The following is a 22345-nucleotide window of genomic DNA, read 5'->3' on the forward strand; positions in this document are numbered from 1 at the left end:
TTTTCTTTTGTATTTCTTTATTTCAGCATGGTTTCAGCACACTTTCAGCATTGCAAATGTGATAGAACTGTGCCTTTGAATTGTTTATCACATTTGTTTTAACAAGTCAATTATTGCTACATTTTCTTATTTTTAGTGCTATCTTTTTAAAACAAGAGCTGGAGGATAGTGATCTGATTTTACGTGACTGAGACACAGTAGAATAGCAGAGCATAAATATTAAATGTTTCCATTTATCTTTTCAGAGTGTTCACACTTAGGTTGTTCCACTTAACAACCCTTAAAATAGCCACTCCAAGCGATTCCCTTCCAAACAAAGAAGAAATACATGCAAATGAATCACTGTGGCAATTTTTATAACAAACATTAAAACATCAAAGGGACCATAGAATGCAAACATATATTGACTCATGGGCCCTTAAGAATAAGTGCCTACTGACCTTGTAGGAGATAATTGGGCTTTGAAACATCTTAGGGACTCAGCCAAAACACACTGCAGTGCATTAGCTATTAAAAATCCCAAGCTCATTAAACAGGCAAAATGTGTATCAGACCATCCTGCAACTTCATCTGTTTCCACTTCATGCAGAAGCTGGGATCAGGACCTCACTGCAGAAGAAATCTCATGGAATAATGGAATTTCACAACAAAAGCGGTTCCTACAGCTAAGGTGTCCTTACTGAGGATCAGGCCCTGAGTAATTACCGTGGGCTTTGTCCACGTTCTGCACTCACTTTGGTGTCCTTATCCATGGAGATGCAGCACCAGGACTGCTGGTCACTCCAGAGCAGTGCCAGGCAAGGCCCAGGGCAGAACCTCCTCCTGTCCAGGTTTGTCACAAGCAGGTGGCACCGGGTGCAGTGCCCAGCTGATAAAAGGAGCCGTGCCCCTGAAGGCAGCTCTCACAGACAGGCTCCTGCTCTAGCTGGGAGCAGCAAACCAAAGAATGAAGATTGAATTGTCCCTCAAGTTCCATCAACCTGTGCTGCCCTAGGGCTGGATGACTCCTTGGTCATGCTGATTTTCTTCCTGTGGTCCTTGCTGGTTGCTGGGCTGATTTTTCAGGGAGGCATTGAGAGCTCAGGGACCCGAGAGAAGTTGTGGGTTCCATCCTGCACAGTTCCATGTGGGGCAAGCAGGGACACAGGAGCTGAAGGGGGGCTTTGTTTCTGGCATTTTACACCCTCACAGAGGGAAGGTGCCCAGTCTGAGGTGGGAGCTCAGCACAACCTACAAGAGATTGGTTCTGGTTTTCTGCAGTTGCAAACAGGGCCAGAACACCTCATCTGAAGAAGAAAATACGTTCCAAGAGGAGCTCTAGATCTCCTGAGCAGGGAGATGGTGTCAGTGCCAGAGGTATCACAGGAAGGTTCCTCTGGATTTGAGCCCTTGAAGATGCTGAGGGCCATCAGGGAGAGTGGACTCCATGGCTGGTACATTCCAAACTGTCCCACAAGTGGGGAAACCAGACCTTGATCATTGATATCCTGGAAATAAGGAAAAGAGAACATAGAAATAATGCAGGAAATAACATTTTAGATGGATAACACTCAATCTTCCCTGAATGGTTGTTGTGCCTTGGTAGCACAATACGCTCAAGCTTCAAACTCGAATGAACTTATCCAGCTGCCCTTCTTCATTTTGCATTTTAATCCTACCCTTCCTGGAAACAGATTTGAGATCTTAATCAAGGACAATCAAGGAAGCTCTGCACAGACACCAGTAGGCTATATAAGAGCAAAACAGGTCACTGCCCTCTTCTCTGGGTGGAAATAATTTTCTTCATCTGTGCTGCAGCAGAAACAGTCCTTGGCCTTTCCACTCGGGTGAGTAAGGGCCTGGAGAAACTAGTGAGCAGTATTTATAAATGGATCTTGTAGGTCACTGACAACAGCAGGGAAAAAAAAGCACGTTGGCAATCTGCTCTTAATTCTATTTTAAGATGCCATGACTTCTTTAATAGCAGGTACAACAACTTGGCCCCTCAAGGCCAGAGGCAAAGGTCAGCATGCAGGATAAATTGAAGGCTGTTTTCCTTAGGCTCATGTGATACAAATGCTGAAAAGTGCTGCAGTGCAGGTTCAAATGAGGGCCCATTCCAGACTCCTGCCATTACTCCTTTTCCATATTTCAGTGTTATTTTCTCAGTATTGTCCTGTTGTTACCTCCACTGGATAGTCCACAAAGCTGCAAAACATGAGGTGTCTTTTCCTGAATGTGGATTCTGTTATTTCCTGCCTTGGTCAGCCTCCTGTGTCCTCAGCACTTGCCCTTAAATAAATTTCATTAAGTCTGTCAAACAAGATTTACTATTTACGTTGACTCATTTTTAACAGCATATATATCCTAGTTTTGTGGTTTCATCTCTTATTCATGTGTCAATCTACCAAGCTACAGGAGACAAACTTCTCCTTCCCTCCTGCTTGCTTAGGAACTCATTGTCTTCTGCAGTCCCTCTCTGCAGGTGGATGCCACCACTGGGAACCCTTGACATTGTGCCCCCCGTTTCTCCTAAATACACTTGAGCTGTTTTTCCACCCAGTTATCACTGCATGTACTTGAGTCTATAGTACAGAACAAAAGCTTGCTAATGGAAATATTAAGCAGATAAATTCCATAATTTAAGTTTTCATTATTAAAATGTATTTTTAAATGAAAATAAATTATATGAACAGATAATTATAATGGTGTAGTGCTGGGACATTGAACACAATCCAGACTGAGGTGTAAGAGAAGGTCTTGGACAAGATTTATTCCCTTCAGTTATTTCCTGCATTACAGGTGGCATGACAGGAACAACAACAAGAAGAAAACAATTTACTGTCTGGATCCTGCTGAAGTTGCAGGTGACTTACCAAACGCAGAGGCAACTGCTCAGCAGCAGTGGAGACACTGGAGTTTTTGTTTTAGGACAAGGTGACAGAGAGCTTCCATGGCACGTTGTCAGATTAATAACATTGCTTCTCCAAAAACTGTGCTTTGGCATGGAGAACAGCTCTAAGCAAGGCTGCAAAAACAGCATCAGTGAGAATTCATGGAGCAACCTTACCATAAAGCTGCCAGGAAGGCAGGGCTATAACATGCAATTCTCTGAGTAACATGTCTGGGGTTTTGTTTGGGTTTGCTTGTTTGAGTTTTTAAATGAATGTATAAGCATCTAAATAGTCCTCAGCTTTTAGGCAATGAAGTGGAAAACCAGTTTCTTTTGGTTTGGAGTCTGGACATTGGGAAGTTCAGGATGAGTAGGCAAATTGTACAGATTACTGAAATGTTCACTGTGAAGAACACTCTTATTTCACAGATGGAGAGATTTCCAAGTAAAAATGCACAGTTCTGATCATGAGTCTGTTGGTGCCCTACATCCTTACAGGTGCAGATTAACCAGGGAAAATAAGGGAATAGAATCTGCCAAATTAGCAAAATGTCCTGTGAATATCCCAGCCCAGCCCTAACATGCATTATAGATAATAGAGACAAATATTGAATTTGCCCACTTCTCTCTGAAAGGTGCACACAGAGCAAAGCTGTTCAGTGTAGTGTTTGTGTAGGATTTCTACCTGTAACTGCAGTAGTGGTGAGATCCTGATGTGACCAATCACTGGGGAAGGGATCAACATGAGCTTCTTCCACCCCTGCCATCCAATCAGGCCAAGAGAGTCCCAGGAACTCTACTGATCCTGCACTCCACCAGGGCATTTCCTAGAGACTCCTTTAGTGTCTTTTAGAGCAAGATGTTCAACTGTTCTTTAATTACTTAAAACTGCAAGAAAAATACTGCAGTAGTCCTTTTGCAGAATACCAAGACCACAGGAATAAAACCTTACTTGTACACACACAATCTATGGTTTTTATTGTCTGATATTTTGTAAGCAGAGATTTAGAAGCAGCAGCTGAAAGTGCAGACACTGCTGTGTCATTCCAGCATTGCTAAAAAGAACTCTTACAATGTCTATGTGACTCATGTCTCAGGTGATGTCATGAGATGTCTGGAAACAGATTTTGAAGCAGGAGCAATATAATGACTTTTAGTGTTGCACTGATTCAACTTCATTTAAAGAAGTATGCATAATGCTAGCCTCCCACACTCCCCCAACTTTATTAAATCAGAAAGTAGAAATAAGGGCAGAGAAATTATGATCAGAGGACTACAAGAGAAGTCTCTGCCATGTGAGTCCATGGCTTCCATATGATTCAAGTAGGGTCTGTAGTTCACGTTAGTATTTCTTGAATTACAAATATAATTTACATTGGGTTTTGAAATAAATATATAAACATATATCTAAATAGTCCTCAGCTTTTAGGGAATGGAGTGGGAAACCAGTTTCTTTTGGTTTGGAATCTAGACACTGGAAAGCTCAGGATGTCTAGGAAATCTCTTCCAATGCTAATGGACAAAAAAGGGATCCAAACCAAGCCACAAATTCTTCATATTTGCCGACATGAACAAATGATGGAAGAAGCAGTGTATTGCTTCCCTTTGAATCTCAGACTGAGATTAATCTTTCAAATAAAGAAAGTTTTGGATTAGCAAAAGCCACAACCCAGAATCTGTTAGGCCAATGTGCCTAATCCTGCTGCCAACACCCAAAGTTGTGAGTGCACCCTTGGAGACTTCCTGGGAATGCAGAGCTCAGCTCCTTCCAGCCCTGATTTTAAAACTGTTCAGGACTGGGCTTTTGGAGTGCTTGACACTATTTATATTCAGGAATGAATCATCCCATTTGATTCCCACTGCAATTGTCTATAAAGAAATGTGGTCACAGTCCTCTTGTTGACCTTCCCCTCTTGGGTCCATGCTGTCAGTGCTTTAGCAGTCAGCAGCTGAGGCTGCCTGGGGTGGGTTGAGTGCCAGCCTCGCTCCCCCTGGGCAGCTCACAGCAGCCTGGTGGGACACAGACGAGTTTTAACTCACAGCACTCGCTCACACAGATGGTTCTTTCATTCACAATGGCATGAGTAGATTCCCCATCTGCTATCACAGCTAGATGTGATTCAGAGGCTGAAAAAAAGCATTCTTGTCCAACTTTCTTGTGGGGTTTTTAAGGTAAACTGGTTGGTGATGTCACTGTGTGGGAATCAGAGGAGAAGCAGCTCCCAGAGCTGGGCATGGCTGGAGCTGGGGGCTGGAGGGGCAGCCTGGTCCTCACACACAGCCTGGCACTTCTCTCAGCTCTTCCCAGCCTCACCTGACTGCAAAGCAGCTTTTGGGGAGGAGAAGTCACACTGAAGTTTTGATGTTTGTCACACTCAGTGTAATCTGGATTATGTGGCTGCCACCGTCTCGACTCACAGAACAGAGACATTTCCAAGGTGCAGCTGTCCCAGCTGCCAGGAATGTGCTTTGGAATCAGGGAATTGCTGCTAAAGCCTCAAAACCAGCAAGGGCTGTTCAGCTTTTCCTTGTGTGCATTCCTACTGCTTCTCAAGATACAACATTGGGGCATGAAGGAACTCTTTCTCAGCTAAACAACAAACTTCATCAGAAAACAAAAGAAAGGGCTACCAAAGAATACTTGCCTTGTATGAAAGAAAATTCTTTTTGCCACATGGTTATAGTATCTTACAGTACATTTTCTTTGTTGTACTCAGGAATAGATTTTTGCAGGAATAAACAACCACACCAAAGGTTTCTAATAACCCTTGCAGTCCCCACAGTGCCACAGAATGCTCTCCACTGACCTAAATGTGTGCAGGTATCCTGCCTTTCCAGCAGTAAATAAAGCACAAAGGAAGACTTTTATGGAAAATGGATCTCAAATTAGGCAACAATGATCTATCAATTTTGATAATTTCATCTAAGGACAGAAATTAGATGTCAGGAACCTCTATGTTGCCCTCAAAAAAAAGAGAATCATAGGAGTTTCCCATGTATGCTCTCTTATAATGTTCTTTAGTTTGATTTTTTTAAATGTCCTAGCTCTTGAAATAATTTTGCAATCTGTATATCAGGGTGTTGGAAGCTGGACAATTGTGTGTAATACATCCTTTAAAACAATCTTGCACTTTGAAAAATTATTGTCTGCATATGAAATAGCTTTTACAATTCTTGACATTTTTTACATTGGAGAATGACTGTAAAGAGCTGCAACAGCTCAATCACAGAAGAGAGTGTGCTGGGTTGGAGGGATGCCCACCTCTTTTATCTGGAATTTAGATGTCCAGATATTTGAAAAGGTGGAAAATGCAAATCAGTGTCTTAGATGGGAGGAAGTTGAATTAAGGAGCTTGAAAAGGAAGAATCTGTACTAAGCAGTCCAGGAAAAGAAATATCAATGCTAATAAAATTTAAGTCTGACATAGGATACAGATGTGGTAAGTTACATGAGAAGCTGTACTGCTGGATTGGCAGAAAAGAAAAAATCTAGATTTCTTTAAGTTCCTCTATATGGTGCTCCCCTGCATTCAGTTCCTGTTAACCAGTGATTTATCTACTCTGAAAAGAATCTATGCTCTTGTGTTAATGTTGTTTGGGCACACATTACCAAGGCAAATAGAAGGGAATTTGAGTTGTAGATTGTGCTTTGAAAGAAATCAAACATTAGCTCCTTAGTGCCTGTGTGCTTGCTGGCAGGGTGCCAAAGCATCTACCTCAAATACTGCCTGAGTTCTAACCAGAATTCCAGATTTGTTCTTTTACAACATGGCCAACCTTCTCACTCTTACTTTCACTTGAGGTTCTGTATATAAAAAGGAAATATAGAAAAGTAAATGTGCTATGCTATCAAAAACCTGCAGCCTTTAAGGCTGACCATGAGTGTGATAAATGTTTTCAGAGCACGAGCATCTTTTCCATCCTCTTTCCTCAGCTGGCAGCATCCAGGTGCTACTGGGAACAGCTCAGTCTCTTGTGTGGATTTGACAACTTCCCCAGCATCATTAAGGAAACAAAGTCCACAAGTCCTTTTGAACAAAGTTGTTCCTCCAATAGCTTGCCTTATTGATTTTGGCTATTCTAACCATTGGACAGCAAGGTGTGCAAATAAGGGTCTAAGGAAGAGTAAATAATACATCAATGAGCCCAGATACAGCTATGAACAAAATTCTCACATTTCGGTTCTTGCCAGAACAGCCTTTACTGCCAAATCCAAAACATTCTTCATAATTTTATTTCTCTGCCCCTTGCTACAAAGCTGAAACTTTCCAAGAGTTTATGGGATAGATACTTTGACTAGAAATATTAATGAACATGCAGCAGTGCTGTTGCTGGTATTGATAAACTTGTCCCTAGCCCACGTTGTTATGCATGGAACAAGAGAAACCTCTGCTTCACCTGTCCCATGTACTTGACTGGGTTTTAAGGACCACAAGTTACACTTTTAGCATCACTGCTCAAGACATCCACATGTCACAGCTCCAGGTTTCAGTGCAGGTGGCAATCTCCTTTTCCTGCCTCTGGCCAGGGCACAGCTGCCAGAGCATCCTGAAGTTGGGCATTGCCCTCCCCTGCTCAGCTGTGAGCCTGTGGAGGGTTTGGCATGTGGCCTCTGTGGTAATTAAGATAGGAGAAAATAATTAATGGGAAGAGGCATTTTTATCACAATAGCTCCAAGAATTCAAAAGACTGACATTTAATGATGTTTCTCTCATTCCAAAGGAAAGAACATCAAATTCACCAGGTGAGTGTAGTAGGTAGGGCTGTCCTCAATCCCCGAAGGGCAAAAATGAGCAGGATAGTTACAAAGAAGAGTCAAGGTTATGGTCCTGTTTTCTCCTTGGGCTCTTCTTCTTCAATTCTGGATGCTGTTTATGCTTTTAATAATTCAGTGTTTTTAGTATTTTTGTTCAGCTATCACAAGCATTGAAACCTTCAAATTAAGTTAAACACCTTAATTCCCTCTACCTAGCCTGTGTCCTCCTCAGATAAATATTATTCTGAAGGAAAACAAAAAAACAGTATAGCAATTGGATGAGTATCTCCCAACTAAGAAAAACTGGCTACAAATGAAGGATCCAAATCAGAAGCAGTAGGGACAATTTCTCTGAATACCACAATAATCTGATGGACACTTAAATTTCCAGCTGTCTTGGATGTGCTGATTTACCTTCAGACATGCCTGGCTTGGCATCAAGGCAGTGCACAAACCACAGTGAAATTGTAGAGACAGAGCAGAATTATTTTGGCTTACCAAACACTGAAACAAAGTCAGCATTTGTCTCAGAGATGGTAAATGAGGTTATGGTAATATAATCACTCTCACTCTTTAAAGGCTGCTGTGTAAAGCCAGCTCATACAAACTCATGCATGCTCTGAAGCATTTCCCTGCGCTGCACTTGGGTCTCTGCTGAGGGACTGTATTTGGGGTTAGCTGTAATCATCTCTGGCTTGATGTGATTTATGAAGAAGTGGGAAACAATTACTGTTTACCCCAGTTAGTTTAGGCACAGTTTTAGTGGCAGTTGCATAGAAACACAGAGGAACAGAGTGGCTTGTCTTGGAAGGGACCTTAAAGGTTTATCCAATTCTTACCCCTCTGCCACGGGCCGGGAACCTTATCCCTAGTTTTAATAGCAATTACATGAACACTTGTGTTCCTGTGTGCCCCCTTTTAAAATAATCTCTGCAATCTCACAAGATAGCAGTGATGGGTAGAGAGAATTCAGGACAGGCAGTGTGGTGCTGGGGATCTCTGTCCCAGGCACTGTGAGACCTCAGCTCATCCTTCTTTGCTGCTTGCCACCCTCCACCTGTCATCCAGAGACAGAATTCCTCTCTGCAGCTTTCAGTGGCAGGATGATCTAAATGCTTTTCCCCTTTGGAACTTTTTCTACAGAAATGTGACTGATATGTTGACCAGAGAGAGAAAACTGACTGTTTCTTTCTTGGGAAGTTATGAATTTATCCTTCAAATTCTACACTTCAGCAACCTGAGCCAAGCTCATTGAAATGAGAGTAATTAAGCACTCTGGAGGGTAAGAGCAATTTAATTTAGTTTGGTTTAGAAGAGTGCTATGGATTTCTTCCTCTGACCTTGGGATCTAACTATCTAAACTCCATTCAAACTCCATTCAGGAATTTGCCTGATTCAAACCTAGCACTTCATAGGCCACTGGTATGTTATTTATAAGTGTGCTGGTGTGGTTTTTTTGTTAAAGCGCTTCAGTCTTTTCCCTTTGTTTCTAAGCTTTCAGGCTCTGACCCCACATTTCCCACTGGGAATATGTGAAACCCCTTGGGATTCCAAGTTTCCAGTGCATGAAAACACAATCTGGAGAGCTCCAGCAGGGCTTTCCCCACATCCTTGTGTGGAGTGGGACTGAGGGCTGGTACTTTCTTTCTCCCCATCCTGTGAGAGACCCAGGGGAGGAAGGCAGCCAGGAGAGGCATCTGAACAGAGATATTAAGGTCTGGAGAAACACATGGAATACAGGTTACTCTCATTTTTAAGGTATTTGAAAAGCACTGTCTCCTGAGGCAGCAGAACCACTGGATAAAAATGGATATTCATAATTAAAACCACATCCCCTGGATATAATATTGCCATATTCTGCTGCAGAGTATTTCCTGGCATCTGCTGAGATTCAATAGATTGTGTTACGTGTCAAGGACAAAATGTCTTTTTAGTTGGTGGCACCAAACTCCGTACTTTTATAATCTGCAAATTGGATAAAACATTATTTTAACTTTTTGGATTTAAACCATTTGAAAGCTCAGTTTTGAACTAACACCTTGTCTTTTGAACAGTTTGTACTAAAACTGATACTTGATAGCTGCCAGCCTGTGCTTATTAAGTTATTGACTGAGAACGTGCCGGGTACTTGGGTCTGAATATTCTTTTACCTAATTCCACTTTTGTCAGAAGCTACAATTTCCTTGAAGGTGACATGCAGGGACTAAAGACAGCCTGTTCCAGCTGACCTCACTGACAGGATGTTATCATTTACCTGGCTGGCTGCTTAGCAGCATTAGCACTTTCAATGATGACACCAAAAATCCCAGATTTTACCCTTTCACTGACGTCAGCAGCAAGGCAAGGCTGGTTTACACAGAAATAAACCAATAAGGATGGACTGCATCACACAATTACTAAAAGATAATCTCTTTTTTTCACTGCTTTTATTAGTGACTCATGTGGTCCCAGGACAGAATAGACACTGTGGTTTAATGAATTCTGTCATTGCCACTTAAATCAGAAGGAAAATGAATCTCCAGGGCTCGGTTCTTATCCCTCACCCTGCAGGATTCCAGCCAGGGGCAGAGGTTACACCAGGGGTGCAAGGCCAGGTATTCACAGCCCCATCTACTCGTGGGGATGGCTGCAGAAATAATTCAGGTTATTTTAACAAGTGCAGTGACCCATTTGTTTACTTATTCTGCAGCATCACTTGTCACTTCAATTACAGCCAAACTGCCAGATTAAAGTAGAGGAAGAACTAAACACTAATTTCCAGGAGCTTAAGGCTATATTTTAGGAAGGAGGTAATTTAATTTTAATTTAAAAAATAATAAATAGTTTCATCTCCCTTTTTCCTTTTGTAGCTTTATATCACATTGTGCTCTTTTACAGGCAGGAAAAGAGGGAACAGCCTGGGTTTCACAGAACAGTGGAGTTACCTGGAAACTAGATTACAACAAACTGAAGGATTTTTGTTTGGTTTGGTTCTGTTCTTTTTATTTTAACACTGTTTCAGCTCCATGGAGAGGGATAATGGCTGGCTGTGATTCCAGCAGACTCTTAGTGATACGTTGGCATTTAGTAAGGACTGTTGGTAAATCAGAGTTCCAGCCTGGAGCTTCATCCAGTCCTTATCTCTACATTGTAAGGATCTCCTCAGTTCTGGTGTCTGATTCACCCTGATCAAGCAGAAATACCAGTACAGTAAATTGTGTGGAATGGGGGCTCAAGTGTCTTTTCTCCAGAGTTTTTTATTTTTGTGGATTTTTTTATTGCTGGGTTTGAGGTTTTTTTTCTCCTTAGAAAGTCTCGTGTTCCTTGCCCTACACACAGGGAAAAAAACCACATTTGTAACAGTGAAAGCAGGGTCCAGAAGGGTCATTAAGTCATTTTCACAAACCCTGGTTACCTTAAATCTTCAGAAGAGAAGATGTTCGGGTTTAGAGGCCAGACTGAACTGCTTCTAAATAACTCTTATTAGATCTTATGCTATAAAAAGGCTGGAGTGCTATACAAGATCAGTCCACAGGCTGGTAAATATCTGGGAATAATAACTTAGTTTGTCAGATGCCACCATATTCAGGCACTTTAGTGCTAATAACACCTCCCCTGTCATATGGTACCACAGTAAGAGCAAATTATGGGCAGAGCTGATTGAATAAAAATGTAATTAAAAAATTTATCATGAAGGTATTTCTATTGGTTTTTCATACATCCACTGTTAGAAATAGCATTTCTAGTTCTACAGTTTGTATTAGGAGCTGCCACTATTCTAGTATTTATTAGCTGAATTAGTCTAATGTCTAAGCTGAAAACACAGTGAAAATCTGTTTTCAATTCCAAGAGATACCCAGACTCTACAAAACACGCAGTTACTCTGGACTGGAGTTTTTTATGGCACTTGGTATTATTTTTATACTGGAATTTACTATCTAGCCCAGAGGTTTAAATGTAGAAATTAGTTTAAACTGGTAAATCTCTTCTGCTAGACACTTTAACCTATGAATTATCCCATCTAAAAATACCAACTCTGCAATGCAAGTGTAACTTCCAGCTTTTTACGTATCACAACATGTTCTCTAAGTCTATCACGACATATTCTCTAAGTCTTTGTAAGTGACCAAGTACACAAACAGCTACTGGCTGAATTCAAGCTTAGTGGATTTACTCATAACCTCTTAATGTGAACAAATTTTAGCCCATTGGTTCATGAGCTTTAAATTATTTTGTCCCTGGCTAGAACCCTGTGGTACCTTTGCAGACCAGGTCTCACAGTCTGGGGTCATTTACACTTTTGAAGGTTCCACCATCAAATGATGGTGGAATGAACCATGAAATGAGTGTGAATGAACTTGGATATGAGCTTCACCTGCTGTGCTACACTTGCTGTCAGTGGCTGCTGACAGAAATGAGTCTCCTGTCTCACACTGGGGAAGGTTTGTGCCAGTGCAATCAGATTTCCAGCTCTGAACTCATCTCTGGGACATCAGACTACAACCAGCCTGATTCTTCTCCCAGTGGAATTAGTGAAGATTTCATCACTGACTTCAGTGGGAACAAAATCAGGTCTACCCTTTCCCTTAGTCACAGCTGTCTACATGGAGAAGTGCCCGAGCTGGCAAGTCCATGAGCAGCATGGGCCACTGCAGGGAGAGCCCTCGGGGGTGTCAGCACTCCTGCCACAGCTGCCTGTCACAGCAAAGTTTCCACGTCTGCTGTGTTAATCTGGCCCCTCTGAGATCAAACACTGCACCTTCTATAATAAGCCTGACATCATCTTAACGGGTCAGATACTTATCAGGGGTGATTGGAGCCACTGCTCTGCTTTGAGCTGTGTTTATCTTGGCCTTGAGCCCTCACAGACTCTTCTAAAAACAACTGAGAAATACTGAGATTGTGAGAAGGAGCTGTCAGTCTTACTGAAACTGCTTTTAATTTTCAGAGCATTTTTCTAACCTGAGCAGGCCATGTCTTCAGAAACCAATGGAAAGGAGAACTTGTCAAACCTGGGTGTGCAGGATAAAACTCTGACCTGCAGTAAAAGCCTCAAGATGCACCTGGTATTTTGTCAAGTACATACAGGTGTGTAGATATCCAAGTTAGTGTGCCCATGCTCATGCTGCTAAAATCTTCTGAAAACAGGTACTTTTAACTTTAAGTTTTAACTCCCACAAGCAGTGTAGAAATGTGAATTGATTGAAATGCAGATGTTCTAAAAACAAATGACATTTTTTTCCCCTTCTCCCCTTTACAATTTGTGCGTAAATCTGTCTCTGTGTGGATGTTGGACTTAGAATAATGTCATGGTCTGAGAGACTTCTCCCTGATGTTTTTACCAGAGATGATGTTCCATGGTGTAACTCATCCAGTCACTACTGGGTGCACAATCTGTACAAACAGATTTTTGACTGTACATTAAATACAGGCAAGAGCAGGTAAATCTGCACACCTGCATTGAGAGCTCACACACCTCCCAAAGCAGCAAATATATGGACTGCTAGTCCCAGAATTACTCAAATACATGTTTAAAGGTGCAAAAGAAGACCTATGAATGTATTTCCAGTCCCTCCAGCCCCAGATTGTGCCTCTGTGCAACCACAAGGCGGGTTAACCACCCATGCATTGGTCATGTGCCTATTAGCTCATTAAAATACTGGTTTGTTGTCCATGGTTGATAAATATATTATAAATTTGAGTCCCCATGCATTTCCCAGTTTATTGGATCATTCAACAATGTGTCTGGGCTTGCTTCATGTACAGAACAGACAGGAGACAAGCCCAAGGCTGCAGTGATAACCACTCTGGGAGATGCTTCTGAGAAGCCCTTGCAGCAGAAAGCATCTCCTGGTCACCAGCACAGTGCTCAGCAGGCACTGCAGGGCAGGAGCTCACTAACAGCAGCAAAGCTGTCCTTTGTGAAAATGTGGGAGAGTTATTTACCTCCAACTCTTTAAGGAAAACATTACAAGAGTTGCTAAGAACCGGTAAGGAAACACAGGTGAACTTCTTGACCCAAAGGAAATATTTTTGCAGAAGCAGAGGTTCTTTAACTGTCCTGTCTGCTACAGGGTCTGTGATTGTTGTTGTGAAGTTTGACAAGAAAGAATCTGCTCTTCTGATTCAAGATCTGTTCCAGACCTGATTTCAAGAAAGTTGGGATAACAAAGTTCAAGTGATCAGTTCGGTCAGTGCAGTGTTAATTGTAAAATTGTCTGTAACTGTGAAATTGTCTGTGTTTGTGGATACTCCGTGTAAAAAGGATTTGTTTGCCAGGGTGGTCACTTCCTGACTGCCATTATTTATGCATTTCTGTATTTATTTATGTATTTAGCAGGTATTGAGCAGGTTCCTGTGGAAATGCCCGTGTCAGCTGCAGCAGTGCTGTGTCCCTGCATCACTGGGAGCCACCGTGGTGCCCAGAGCAGGGATCTGGAGTGAGAATTTATTCCTCCAGGCACTGCAGAACCTGCTGGGCTCAGAGCCACTGGCCAGGGCTGCTGCTGAGCAGGGAGGGGACACAGCCCTGGCACCCACATTGTCATCCTGCATGGTTATCTCTCCAATCTCCATGCTTATCATTCTGTCTCTGCCAGTATTAAATGAAAAGCCATTTGATACCTGAGGCTTCTGGCTCAGTATCCCATAAGCAATTAGCCTATTAGTCTTTGAGTCATTAATATTCTCTGCTTTCACTGTGATGATCTCACTTCCTGCACACAGGAACACTGAGCTGAGAGTGAATTATAAAACCCAAACATAAATACAGCAGGTAAAAAGGTTGTTTTAATGATGTATATTCTTTGATCACTACTCAGCAAAAAGAAGTTGTTTAGAGTGGTTTGAGAGTTTTTGTAATATATATTTTATAAAGAATGTGATAATGAGTTGCCTTGTAGAAATATAAATTAAACAAGAAGTTAAAAGAAACAGACATGAGAAATAAATAGTGAATATTCAGGTATTGTAGATTCATCTCCAATTAATTAATGAGGTCTTTCATCATTTTTAATAAGTATTATCCCCATTGCTGATCTCTGAGCTTTTCCTCAAGGGTTTTTTGTTACTTTATGGGTGATCATGCCTCTTGTAGATCAAAATCAATAAAACTTTGAGTGCTCTTCCAAGTCCTGTGCAAAAAACAAACAGGATGCATTGATTTCTCTCATTTCGCCACTTCTAAGGGAAGATTCTCACTAAAGCAAAAACTGTGCAGCTGAGTCCTAAGTAAATTATTGCTCCTTCTCAGAGTTGTGGCTGGCCCATCCTGATTTCACAGCCTGAGTTACTGCTTAAGAACCATTCTCACATTTGGCTGTGCTCCTTGAGTGCTGCCTGATAAAAGTCCTGGATGGCTGCTGGCAGATTGTCATTCCCATCCATCCCATTATCAGCACCTCAAGGGGGTCACTGTACAGCAGCCTGTGCCTGCTCCCAGCAAGAACATGAAACTCAGGCTGATACAGCTCAAACTGATGGGGAAAAAAAAATTAAGTTATATGTTTAAAATGTTCTTTTTAAATTTTACTAAAATTTGGAATGAATAATTCCATTTGTATAAAACTCTGCTGTGATCTGCAGTGTTGATATATACAATATTCATCTGACTTTGGAAAAATTGTAAGGATGTGAAAGGGGTTTAAACTGTTAAGAGTTCTGTATTGAGCAGCACAGGCAGCTTGTGTTTTATATATATATTTTTGAAAACCCTTGTGTTATATAAAACTTTACAATAAGTTTTTTTTTTAATAGATTGCTCAAAGCCTAGTGCTATATTAGCAGAAGTAATGGAAACAAGAATAGGAGAGGAGAATACAATAGGGGACAGCTAGTGTGTTTAAAAAAGAAAAAAAATTAAAATTCCTCCTTTTTTGCCTCTGTCAATTGTGTCTTTAGTTACAGGAAAGCATAAAAATTCACTCTTAGCTACTCCATGTGGGCTGTGCTGGTAGATGCTCTAAACTTGGGAGCCTCTCTGCTCTGGAAGTGGTGCCTCACCAAAACAAGCTGAGTAGTCGGTCTTGTCCAGGAGCTCAGAGTTTCTCACATGATCTGGACTACAAGGGCAGAGCTCAAATTACTTTCTATTTATAAATTTCTCTGACAAGCATTGATCCCATGTCAAATGACACTGGGAGTGTTCAAAAATGAGAGTTTGTCAATAGAGATCCTCAATCAGGACTTCGTTGCACACACTATTCTCAGTTTCACAGATTCCAGAGAAAAATCTAAAAGCCCTCAGGGGTGTCCCTGCACCCTCAGCTTGGTGTCACCTGCAGATGTGCTGAGGGTGGCCTGATGGCTCTGTCTGTGTCACTGCTGCAGACATTAAAGAGCTCTGGGCCAGCCCAGACCCCTGGGGGACACCACTGACCACTGATGTCCATCAGGGCTCAGAGCCTTTGGCCACTGCACTGACAGAAAATCACTCCAGAGTCCCAGATGGGAGCTTGCAGGCTTTCCTCATGCATGGAAGTCCCAGGGCTCTTTCTATAAATATCCAGGACCATATGTTCCTGCATCTCTGAAACATCACTAAACTCTGCCCTTAGATCCCTTTGGGAAAGTGGGACAGGAGCATCATAGTAAGGACATCAGAAAATCTAAGACAAGATGGTTTGGACAGGATAATATCTGTGCTGTGTGTCTACCCAACATTGGCTCAGTATTCTTGCTTAATAATGCTTGTTATGGGCTGATTAATTCTGGGATCAAGTTTAGGAGGACATGAAACAGTATTTAAATCCAGATCTAGCGTTGCTGCCACACCTGTGCTGCAGCAGGAGTGCACAAACAGCTTTCTGTGCTCTCCTTTTCCTCAGAGGGCTCTGGGCTGCACCATTAATCCAGAACATGTTCCTGTCCTCACTGGGCTAGAGGCTGGGGCTTTCATTCTGTTTCCAGGCAAATTAAAGTTGGTATCCCTGGTATTTTGGGGGAATTGTGACAAATTACATAGTGAAATATCATGACATATAATCCCATGAAAATAATTATGAAAGAAGCATAAAGGAATGCAATATTGTTGTAAAAACCTAAACAGAGTTAGTGCTCCAAATCAAATCAAAATTAAAAATCTGAGTTATATGTGAGAAATCACCTGGTTTACAGACGAAGGGCAAATCCCTCTCTTAACTCTGTACTGGAAAGTGGATCTGTTTTCTGCCACTGGTGTCAGGAGCTTGTTCCTCCAGGGAGGAGTTGAGTGGGTAGGGCACTGAACAGGGTGAGCTGCTGGCTGCCTGTAGGAATTTGGGTGAGTGACTCTGCCTTGTGTCCTTCCCTTTGTAGGGTGAGATAATTGCATTTTCCCACTGCCCAGAAATGCTGCAGGGCTCTCTGTTCTGGTGAGCATTACGGTGGCAGGGACAGAAATCCAAGTGCTGTGAGACAAGGAATTATTAGCAAGCAGAAGATTGTTTTCCTGGCCTTATCTTTCAGGATCCTGTTGTTTCACAAATTCCTGACGTTTCCTTAATCCATATTAACAAAATCCTCTCTGTACTCAGATCTCCTGAGCAGTACTTGAAGTCATGTTACAACTTCAGACTGTTCCTTGTATTTTTCCTTACCTCTGCCTGACTTTCTTTGTCATTAACTCTCTGGTGCCACAGAAATATTTTCAGCTGGATCAATGGGAAAAAAAAAAAAGTTCTGAGGAAGCTCCCCCTCAAACTGTAATGGACCTCTCTACTTTGCCACTGAACCTGGACTCATGGCTAAAACATTAATGTAAATGGAAATATTCTAAGTTTTAAAAAAAAAAAAAGAGAAAAATATTAGAATGTTTAAGTCTCAAGGACAAAGGGGTCCCTCAGAAACAGCATTAAAATTTTGCTGGCAGCTGCAGGAAGTTGCAGTTCAGAATAAGCAGGCATAGAAATGAAACTGCCCTGCAGAAATCATCTACTCAGAGCAGTGCCCTGTACTGAGCATGAACCAACCTTGTCTCTGGTGTTAGCAGCCCTGGGTTTGATCTTATCAAAAGAACTTAATCTTTTTTTTCAGTTGTTTTTAGAGAGGCAGCAGAAGGCCTCAGAATGAAGCTGGGGACAGCAGAGCTCTGGCATCTCCCACAGTGCAGGGTCTGCTCCCAGAGCAGCTGTGATGGAGGCTGTGCCAAGGGCTTGTGCCAGAATAGGCTTCTTAAGCTGTTTATTTTATCCAAAATGTTGAGATGTGGTCTGCTGGCCACAGAAGGCATCTGGGAATGGAGAAATGCTGGGCTTGGCTCATTCTGTGCATCAGTAAGCAGAGGAGTTATGACTCTGAAGTTAACTGGTTTCTATTTTACTGGATTTGTAAATTAATATCTAAATACTCTGCATCAATTAGTGTAAAACATAATAATTTATGCTTGTCTTCTGCAATATTGCAGGACTTCTATATGCAATTTTCTCAATCTGCTTTGAGATACTTTTGAATGTGTAATTTTGTTATTATTCAGACCTCTGAAGAGATAGTGCAAGTCTCCACAATTCCCCAAAGAACAACATTTTATATCAAATTCAAATGAGTAATAATGAAATTGAAATGAAATAATGAAATAATGGAATTCTAGAACTTTGGGACACATTTCCACATTGTTACATGGTGTAATCATTCTATCATCACAAGCCAAAGCAAAACCAAATCAGTGAAAGCTTTGCCTGACATCCTTTGGCAGACTGGAAGGCAACTCATTTTCAGATTGATTTGAATATGAAATTGAATTAGTGGAGCTAAAAATATTTCTGCAGTACTGCACTGGTGAAAAGCAATAAACCCTTTTATGCCAAATAGTCTATGGAAGAATGGACAGCAACCTCTGAGAAAATGATAACCCATTTTTTTGCTGTTACCATGGCAATGCAGCTACAAACACTTGTGTTTGGACTTACAATCCTCATGAAATACAGCTTGTCAGTTCTTTTTATGAGCCATAAACCCTTTCAACTCCACGGATGCAGAACAGCTCCTAAGAAGGAGAGAGTAGAAAGAGAATGTTATACATGGGAGGTGTGCAGGTCCTCATCAGTCCTCAAAACACCAGGGCAAGGCCCTGATGGAGGCCTCATTCTAACTTAAACATCTATTTGTTAATCCATTCATGTATTTCTTGGGTGATTTTGTTTAGATTTTGTGCCTCTTAACCCCTCTGACTGCATTCCCAAAGTATGTGGGAGCTCACTCTCCTCACTGCAGTCACTTGCTGCACTGTGAGGAAAGGCAGGGCAGTCTCTAATCCATGTTTAAAATAAGATTGTTATTTTAAGCAACCTTTCCTCCCCCTTTTGAATCTTTGCATGCTTGAGGGATTCCCTTTGGAGTCACAATAAATAAAACAGCAGGCTTTACTCTGCTTTGGGCAGCCCTGTGTTTCTGTCACTGCTGAACAGGCAGTGAGGGCTGGAGCAAGATCCTGGGAAAACACAGCAGTGAATTTAGCTGTTCCCAAGAATGTAGGGGTCAGAATGCAAAAGTGTGGAGTTTAGCATTTCTCCTTTAGCCAAGGAGAAAAACCAGCCTGTCATTCCAAAACACAGGCATGCAGATGATTTTAAACTGTTCATGTAAGTGAACCACGTTGTCAGCTGAACACTGAAGGTCAAGCACCTGGGAGCTGTTTCTGATCCCCTCATTAAAAAGGGCCACACTCCCCTGCTGCCACATTTCCCATTTTGTTTTCCAATGTGCAGCACACAGCAAATGTGCCTTTCATAACAAACCTGTGCACGTGGCAGCATTTCTGCAAATGTACCAAAAAAAGGCTGAATTTAATGAAATTATTCATAAGCTTAAATTAACCACAGGTTTACAGCATCAAAGCCAATGTTCCTAATCCAAAGGATTTACCCCAAGTAGATTTAAAATTGCACAGAGTAGATTTAGGATTGCAGGACAATCTCAGCTCATCTGAGTTTAATGATCTTGAACATCAGGGTCTCCTGAATTACCTTGGAAATTATCTGGAGATAACTCATGTTCAGAACTACTGGAAGGAAAATGGCACTCGGGTGCTCTCCAGAATTGCAATTTCCAGTGTTGCTAAGACACAATTCCCTGGAGACTGATTCCCCAAATCAAACTCACACAGTCAGATGACAATTGCTGACCTGGGATGTGTTTGGCATAGAGCTGGCTACAAATAAGGGCAACTTATCAAAGACATAATTTATAATTCTTTTGCAAATGTGTGACAGCTGGTCCAGGAACGTGGAATTAAGTTAATTGCTGCTTAATAATTACAGCAGCTACTTGCCATCAGGATGTTTCTGTATTCTTGAGTTTGTATATTTTCCTGTATTTCTGTACTTATGGTCCACCCCACTTTTGTTACTGCCAGTGGCAGCAAGGTCCTGAGGAAGAAAAGAGGAATTTGGGGGGTTTTTGGGTCTGACCTGTACCATGTTTTCCATGACACCTGTGGGTCACTAGCAGCCTTTCAGGGAGGTGTAATGGCTGTACTGAGGTGACAGGGTTCAGGCCTGCAGCCTTTGCTGCTGGAAAGGGAACGAAGCCATGTCGGGAAAAGCTGCCCTGAAGGAGAGGTGCCGGGAGAGAGAAGCACAGCTCTTGGCTCAGAGGGGAAAGCTGCTCTGGGAGGGGCAGAGGAAGGGTCTGTAGGTAAGTGTTAAGAATAATTAGAAGATTGTTAGCCATGTTACAGTTTGTAAACCCCTTACCTTGTACCTCTGTCCCAAGTTGCTGTACCCTGTGTTTCTTGTTCTGTGCTCAGCCAGGCCCTGCCCCCACTGCTCCTACACTCCCACATGCCAACACTGTACCCCTGCCCCGAGCTGCTGTACCTTGTTCAGCCGGGCCCTGAGGAGGAGGAGGACAGAAGGACTTTCATGTAAACGAGAGAAACCAGAGACTCATGGGACACACGCAGACTGATAAAAAAACCCCGAGACAAGGAGCCACACAAAAGGGAAGGAATAAAAACAGGACCGTCGAACAAGGAAGACCCAGAGGAGTCCTCTGACTTCCCTCCAGAGGCCGACATACCCACAGGGGACTCGATTAGGATGACACCCTAGACTACGGGGTCAAGAAATTGAGTGTTCCTGAGGACTCCCGTGAGGACAGAAGCTCCGACTCTGCCGTGTGGCAAAGTTAATCTCCTCCTTTGCATGGAAACTGGGCACGGTGTGCGATCGCTCAAGCCCCCCACTCATTTCATAAGTGAGGAACCTCACCTCGACATGAAGCTGATCTGGCTCTGGGCCTGTGCCCGCCATCCCTCAGCCGGGGCTTTGTGGCACCCCACAGCACTGCTGCTGCAGGCACTCGGGGGGAAAAGCTTTCAGGGATTCAGGGAAATGCCCCTTCCCATTTCCAGTGGAGGAATCCTTTCTTTCCTTACTCCTCCATGAGTGCCTGGTGTGCCAGGGATGGGGCCGGGCAGGGATGATGTCAGGCTGGGTCAGAGTGACCAGAGCGTCCCCACCTCAGAACCTGAGCCCCGGCAATTTGTCACCGGTGCCTCCGACATCTCCCCCTGCCTTTCCAGCAGAAGGCAGCCCTTCCTCTCCCAAGTGCTCTGCAGTTCTCCTCCAGCTCAGGATTTTGCTAAGGTTACCTTTGTGCCTCCTCTGTACCAGTAATCTGTGACTGGAGTTAGGAATGTCAGGTGTGGGAGGGGATGGAGGCTTTAAACTTATCTTGACAGAGCCTGGAGGGGGGACAGTGATTTATCTTTGAATGCTGCTCCCTCCTACATTTCTGTCGAGCTGATGATGCAGCTTTCTGTAATGATTCTGTAGTGACTAATACCTGAAAACCACGGAAATTTCTCTGAAGTCTTGCGTGAGGGAAGATGGGCACTTCTGTTATCACCAGGGAGGCAGAGGATGATTTGCTTTTGGATCAGAGGTGAGATTTGTATCAGGTTGCTGTGTCAGCCAGGAGATGGAAGTTTTGAGAGCTGGGTGTTCTTCCATCTGTACCCAAAAGAGAGTTATCTGGATGATGTGTTTCACTGTTAAACTGTTCCTGGAACAAAGGAAGTCAATTGAAGGACAGCTGTATTTTACATATCAGATGAGCAGTATTAGATTAGAAAACTGGGAAAATATTTCATTTGGAGTTTTCTTTTTGGTGTTTGTTGCTTAATTTGACACACATGTTCAGTGATTAGCTACAGCCTTCCCATAACCTAAGAAACCAGCTGTCAGGCTGGTCACTGTTCCTGAGTGTTACTCTGACCTCAGCCTTTATCTAAAACATAAACAAAGATCTCAAGTCATGGACATCAGCTGGTTTTCCATCAGAAAAAAACTCCTTTCCCAGTTCCATAAAAACACTTAATTTACTGTTTAAGCATTGGGATTCTTTTTAAGTGTTCTTCCCATTGTGGTGGTGAGTCTTGCATGGCATAGGGAAATGTAAAAATAAGTGAAAAATACATTGAGGAGCAGTTCACAGACCTGCGCTTTTAATTTATAATTAATTGACTGAAGCTTTCCATACTCTTGCATACAAGAACATGGGGAGATGACCAGTGTACTTTTGTAACAAAATGCAGTGCTGTACATTTAAACAGGGCACTGTGACTTGCGTTAGCTTCTTAAATGCTGAGATTATTCTCCCTGCCCAGTTCTTTCCATTAGTGTTTTTGCATTGTCCTGTTCTACTGCTATATCTACAAGTTTCTTTTCTCTGTATAAAATGTCATTTGCACCAAGGAAGGTGAATCTACTACAGACAGCTCCTTGCAGCCCAAGCCAAAACACTAATTCTTCAGGCAATAT

The 22345-nt window shown here is 42.3% G+C and overlaps 2 long non-coding RNA genes across 2 annotated transcripts in view; one reads left to right on the plus strand and one right to left on the minus strand.

Annotated features, from left to right (window-relative positions):
- On the minus strand, positions 1-20414 carry LOC111934711 (uncharacterized). The gene is made up of 4 exons (XR_015275433.1): positions 20276-20414; positions 18491-18567; positions 2856-3007; positions 1-2271 (listed from the first exon to the last, which is right to left on the minus strand). It is a non-coding gene; the product is annotated as an uncharacterized LOC111934711 (long non-coding RNA).
- Positions 20344-22345, plus strand: part of LOC147650811 (uncharacterized) — a 13859-nt gene continuing 11857 nt past the window's right edge. Inside the window, exon 1 of the long non-coding RNA XR_015275435.1 lies at positions 20344-21467. This is a non-coding gene — a long non-coding RNA (uncharacterized LOC147650811). The remainder of the gene's footprint in view (positions 21468-22345) is intronic.

This window comes from Cyanistes caeruleus, chromosome 12 (genome assembly GCF_971803275.1).
Source record: "Cyanistes caeruleus chromosome 12, bCyaCae1.hap1.1, whole genome shotgun sequence".
Lineage (NCBI taxonomy): Eukaryota > Metazoa > Chordata > Aves > Passeriformes > Paridae > Cyanistes > Cyanistes caeruleus.